Source organism: Mobula birostris, chromosome 2, assembly GCF_030028105.1.
Source record: "Mobula birostris isolate sMobBir1 chromosome 2, sMobBir1.hap1, whole genome shotgun sequence".
Classification (NCBI taxonomy): Eukaryota; Metazoa; Chordata; class Chondrichthyes; order Myliobatiformes; family Myliobatidae; genus Mobula; species Mobula birostris.
Window position 1 is genome coordinate 105,173,075 of NC_092371.1, and position 6,912 is coordinate 105,179,986.

Consider the following 6,912-nt stretch of genomic DNA (forward strand, 5'->3'; position numbering starts at 1 on the left):
TGAGAAGAAAGCAGTCCGTGTTAGAGAGTCCTTCCTTGGTTTTATCCAGGTAAGCCAGAAGGATGCTGAGATCTTGGTTGAAGACATCTTGAAACAGCTAGAGAAGGATGAAATGGAGCTACAAGATTGTCGGTCGCAGTGCTATGACAACGCTGCTGTGATGGCTGGACACAGAAGTGGTGTTCATCAAAAAGTAAGTGAGAAAAACAACTTGGCAGTGCTTGTGAATTACAACAATCACTCACTCAACTTGGTGGGTGTACATGCAGCCAAGCAGGATACAATGGTGGTCATGTTTTTTGGAACCATCGAAGCTCTCTACGTGTTTTTCTCCCGTTCAACACAGCGCTTGGAAAAACTCAAAAACACCATGCCTGTGGTTGTTAAGTCGGAGTCCGAAACCAGGTGGAGTGCAAGGACAGAAGCTGTGAAGCCCGTCAACAAGTACATTGAGGAGATACTTCAAGTTCTCCAGGACATGATAGACAATGAAAACGAGACCAGTGAAACAAGAAGTGATGCAAGGCAGCCGTACAACCGCATGTTGAGTTACGATTTTCTGATTTTGCTAGGATTTTGGAAAAAAGTACTCATTCGCATTGATCATATTCAAAACAGCATGAACTTCCACAATGCTGCCCTGGATTTTTATGATGAAAGAGAAGTATTGGTCAGTGAGTCATTCAAAGAAGGAATCGGTCTCTGTCAAGGATGGAATATTGAAGTTGAAAGACGTCAGAGACAAAAGAAATGAATGGCTGATGAGAACTCGAGAGACGCTGGGTTAACAGCTAAGGAGGAAATGGAAAGAGTCATGAAGGGAACACTCAACCGTTTTGACAGAGAAATGAACGAAAGTTTCGCTCGCTCGTTTGCACGACATTGATGCCAAGTTTGGGCTCCTTCTCAATGTTGAGGGACTGTGTTATGGTGCCGACAGTAATGATCTAAAGAAGAAGAGTGAAAATTTGGGCAAATTGTACAGCTCTGATGTTGATGGACAGCAGCTATATGAAGAAATTTTGGATTGCAGAATGTTGCTATCAAGGCAGGTCAACATGAAAATATCAAGCTTCTTGAATTTATTGTTCAGTATTGAGATGAGAGCATCTTCCCCAATCTTCGCATTGCTATTCAGATAATGATAACCATCGCAGTTTCCATCGCCAGCTGTGAGAGATCATTCAGCAAGTTAAAACTAATACTTTCATATTTGAGAGCCTCCGTGGGTCAAGACAGTCTCTGTGATCTTGCTCTGCTGAGTGTAGGAAGAAAAGAAACTGAAAAAACTGACTTTGATCACATTATAGACCAATTTGCATCAGTGAAAGCAAGGAAGGTGCAGTTATAATTTTCATGTAGTGCCATAATTTGTTAATTAAAAGATTAATGAGCTTGACTTGTAATTTTGAGCTGATATTATGGTAAAGTTACCTGAAAGATGGGTGTCAGATATTTGGACAGGGGTGCAATTTCAGTGCTTGCCATAGGCGCTATTTTCCGTAGATACGCCCCGGCACCTCTTTTTCCGCTAGCACTAGGAACTGCTTATGCAAAGGAGAAAAAATCAATTACTCAGAACAAGGAATAGGCCAGAAAAAATTCCTTTGTGGCCCCTGTAAGGTGACCAAGTTATATAAGCAGCCACATCCAAAGTTTAAAGCAGAACAAAAGATCACTACAGACCAAACCTTCTTCTCACAGTCTCGCACACAATAGGGCTGGAGTCCGCTGCACACGTTTGGCATGTGGCCAAGTGGTTAAGGTGTTCGTCTAGTTATCTCACGGTTGCTAGTTCGAGCCTCAGCTGTGGCAGCATGTTTGTGTCCTTGAGCAAGGCACTTAACCACATATTGCTCTAGTGTCTGTGTGAGGAGTGGCGCCCCACACAGACTTCCAATCTGCACCTTGTAAGGCATGAAAATGCCCGACGCAGGCCTCTCATGGTCTGAGTCGACGTTCCCTCCCTCCCCCACTGCACCAGTACCAGGCATAAGTTCTCGTACTAATTGACCATTCTTGATAGGAGTTCCCATGGCTGTAGAAATCCTCTTTGTCTCCATAAGTTTCTAAAGTCATGAAACACTCTGAAAGCATATCTAGAATCAGTGTAGATATCAGCTGATCTTTCTTCTGCTAGCTTGCAGGCTTCAATCAAAGCTTTCAGTTCAGTCTGGTATGCAGAGATGCCCGGAGCCATTCTTCCTGATGCTATCACTTAATTTTCTGTGACAGCAGCCCAACCAGCCATTCAGATTCCTCCGTCAGAGGCTGAGGAGCCAATAGTGTACAGAATCGGATCTGGGTTCAACAAAGGCACTTCCTTATGGTCATTTGCATCTTCTTGACATGTCATTGTTGGTGCAGAGTCATGATCGCATGACATTAGAAACAGGCATGACTGCCAGGTGAGTTTCCTGCACTGATGAACCCCATCCTAATGCTACATTGTCCAACTTGGCAGAGTGAAAAACCAACAGGATGCTGCTGAACTCCGTGTTCTTGAGTTAAAAATGTCATCATGAAGCCATGCCTCTCGTTGACGTACAGGGTAAATGGTCCTTCCGTATCAGGGATTCTCATCGCAGGTGCAGTACTTAATATCGCCTTTAAAGTTTGAAAAGCTTCCATCTGTTCTTCATTAAGAGTCACGGGGTTGTCGGAGGGCTGACTGCCTTTCAGCAGACGAGTGAGAGGTTGAGTAATTTCAGCATGTGAATTGACCTGTGATCCATTGTTGTTGTACAAACCCAGAAATGATTGAACTTGCTGGACTGTTGTCGGTGGTTTTGCTGATATAATGGCCTTTTCACAATCTTTAGTGATTTCTCATTTGCCTCGGGAAATTTTCTGCCCCAAGTAAACTACTTCCTCTTGTTGTGATAGTGCTTTGTCCAGTTTTGCCTTGTGTCCCTTAAAGGCTAGATAATCAAGCAAATAAAGTACATCATGTTCATTTCAAGCTAGTAAATTAGCATATTTCTGTGAATTCCAGTTCCACTTGTTCTGTTGGTTAGCAAGTGTAGACAGCTGGTTCATCTGTACGGATCTTATTCTGACTTCGATATTTCACTCCGTTCATTTGGCAGTGTGCACCAGATCACTGTCAGAAATGGCAATTTCACTCTAAATTTGTTTTTGTTAGCCTTGCCATCGTGGCAACATCTGGCTTCAAGCCTTCCTCGAATTCCGACTGAGGGCGCCATATGTGGATTCTCCTATATTATTTTCAGTCATTGCTTGAGCTCCAGAGCAGCTGATCCAAGCTGTCCCATAGCATTCTTCACGTTCAGAAACATCCTGTGAAGCCTTTTGTTTGCAATCAACCACTTTCCTCCAGTCTGTGTTCGAGATTGTCATTCCAACAATTTCATAATTGTGTCCCAACACCTGGTAAATTCGGTTTGCCCTCTCCTATACCATCCTCAACTTGACATGTCAACTGTCTTATCTGCTACAAAGAGAAGGTAGCTAAAATTTAGATGCCATCATATGAATGCAATTTGTATTTGTTCTTAATTTGTTCAAGTTCAGTCCATGACTTCAAGCTTCCTTTTTTTTTTAAGGATGTGGAATTCCTTTGGACCATTTGTCAATTTTCTTTTTGGGTCTGGTGGTTGATGTCAAACTTCCTATCTCCTTTCATAGTTTCTATTTTCATTCTTGCATGCTTTCTTTCCTTCAGTTTTTATTGGGGCCAAGTAGTGACATGCCTGCCAGACCAAATACCTCATCTCTGTAATCATCACCTGAGTCTAGGGTTGCCAGCAGTCCCGTATTAGACAGGACATCCCGTATATTGGACTAAATTGGTTTGTCCCATATGGGACCGCCCCTGTCCCGTATTTCCCCTGCTAAGGTACAGAGTTCCTATGAAACCGTTCGTAAGCCGAAATGGCGTAAAGTGAAGAAGCAATTACCATTAATTTATATGGGAAAAATTTTTGAGCGTTCCCAGACCCAAAAAATAACCTACCAAATCATACCAAATAGCATATAAAACCTAAAATAACACTAACATAAAGCAGGAATGATATGATAAATACACAGCCTATATAAAGTAGAAATAATATATGTACAGTGTATTTTCACTTAGCAGAATCAGAAAGATTAAGCCAAAACCGATTTGTAGAAAAAAATCGTCACGTCACGCATGCGCACACAGATGCCTGCGCAAGGCGTCATGGACATGGTAGTCTTTCTCGGGGTAAACACAAGTATCCTGTATTTGACTGTTACTTTTGTCCCCTATTTGGGAGTGAGAAAGTTGGCAACCCTACCCGAGTCACCAGAGGTCTGAGCCAGCGTTACATCCATTTTTCAGTTCACTGGAGTCGAGTCCCCTAGGTGGCGCTGTTTCTGGGGGACTATTCAATGTTGGCTACATTCCAACGTGAGTGACATCACTGTTAGCACTAGATTGGCAGGACAGCCCAAAGAAGGCCCCAGCTGTCCATTGCAGCTTTGTTTCAGTTTGTACTGTAAATCTGAGTTACATTTATCATGCTGTTCTCTCACTTGCTCAGCTAACAAGGAGATTCATTCATATATCTTTTCACTGTCTCTATCATCCTTCAGCATGTTACACATTTCTTCCTTTCCCCCAATCAATCAGTTAAATTATTTACTCGCTCACTGCTCAATTCATCATGTACTTGCGTTAGTTCACTTGATTTTCTAACTCAGCACGTTCATGCTTAAATTCATTTATTTGACCTTGTAGCTCAGCATGATTACACTTGCTTAGCTTTCATGATACTGCTTGCGTCCAGCCAGGTTTTTTTTTCAATTTCCCAAAAATATTACCTGAACTTTACTCTGCACCTTCACAACTTTGGCTAGTGTTTTAAGTTCAATCTCAATGAGCATTCTTCACTTGAGACATCAATCACAGTTGTTATTGGAATTGCAACCCAAAATGTTTCACTAGAGTTACAACTGAAAATATAATTCTGGAATCAGAACCCAAACTGCCCAAAATATGTGAATAGAGCTGTGCCCAAAACCAACTGTCGATCCACAATTTCAATAGAACCACAACCCCAAAACATTAATAGAGCTTCAATAGAGCCAGAAACTGAATTTTTTTTAGTAGAGTTGGGCCCAATAGAGTTGCAACTCAGAATATTTAGCAAGGATCTGGCACACCTACCAAAATAAAATAATTTCCTTCTTACTCTTGGACTTCCTTCAGATGGTATAAAGAAGCAAAATCAGACAATTTCTCCAACAATTCAGGAAAGAAGATGTTTTTACCTCCTGTTATGTACGCAGTAAAAGTTCCTTCTTTGCCAAAGGAATTCTCAAACTCTGTTTTTCATAACCCATCCTGTTTGTGACGCCAAAATTATCAGATCCTGTGAATTTTTTTCCAATCTATAGGTTCATCTAGTAGTCTAAGTATGAATAAAAACTTACTACTTTACAATTTTTTACAAAGGAAGAGGCATAGAGCACATGAAACTTAAATAAAGAACCAAGGCTAAAAGCAAAGACAAGATCAAAGATGCCGATTTCTGCAGAAGGGTCAATTAGAAAACCCCAGGCATTGCATGTTTAGCACTTAGCCAAAGAAAAATCAAAGATGATCTGAATCAAAATCAGGTTTAATATCGTTACTAGCAGTACAGTGTAAATACAATAAGTATATGCATGTATATTAAATAGATAAATTGAAAATAGAAATAATTTTTTAAAAGTTCATGGGTTCAATGTCCATTTAGGAATTGGATGTCAAAAGAAGAATCTGTTCTGGAATCAGTGAGTGTGTGCTTTCAGGCTTCTGTACCTCCTCCCTGGCAGTAACATGAGAACAGGACATGTCCTGAGTGATGGAGGCCCTTACTAACTGTTATATAACTATTTATATTATCTAACCACCAGAGCGTGGAGTCTAACACCCCGTATAGTAAAACATACAGGTTATATGATAGTGAAACAACAACTTCAGACTTACTAAAAACATTAATGCATCTCATACCTTATAAAAAGTATAAAGAACATCCACTTCCCACACTGCCCACGCAGATCTGTGTTTGAGAGTACAGGAGTTGTGTAATGTCCCCACGCAGATCTGTGTTTGAGTCTACAGGAGTTGTGTAATGTCCCCACACAGATCTGTGTTTCAGTCTACAGGAGTTGTGTAACGTCCCCACACAGATCTATGTTTGAGAGTACAGCAGTTGTGTAACGTCCCCACGCAGATCTGTGTTTGAGAGTACAGGAGTTGTGTAACGCCCCCACCCAGATCTGTGCTTGAGTCTACAGGAGTTGTGTAATGTCCCCACGCAGATCTGTGTTTGAGAGTACAGGAGTTGTGTAATGTCCCCACGCAGATCTGTGTTTGAGAGTACAGGAGTTGTGTAATGCCCCCACTCAGATCTGTGTTTGAGTCTACAGGAGTTGTGTATTATCCCCACGCAGATCTGTGTTTGAGAGTACAGCAGTTGTGTAATGTTCCCATGCTGATCTGTGTTTGGGAGGACAGGAGTTGTGTAATGTCCCCACACAGATCTGTGTTTGAGTCTACAAGAGTTGTGTAACGCCCCGACACAGCTCTGTGTTTGAGAGTACAGGAGTTGTGTAACATCCCCACACAGGTCTGTGTTTGAGAGCAAAGGAGTTGTGTAACGTCCCCATACAGATCTGTGTTTGAGAGTACAGAAGTTGTGTAATCTCCCCACACAGACCTGTGTTTGAGTCTACAGGAGTTGTGTAACGCCCCCACTCAGATCTGTGTTTGAGTCTACAGGAGTTGTGTAATGTGCCTACACAGATCTGTGTTTGAGAGTACAGGAGTTGTGTAATGTCCCCACGCAGATCTGTGTTTGAGAGTACAGGAGTTGTGTAACGCCCCCACTCAGATCTGTGTTTGAGTCTACAGGAGTTGTATAATGTCCCCATGCAGATCTG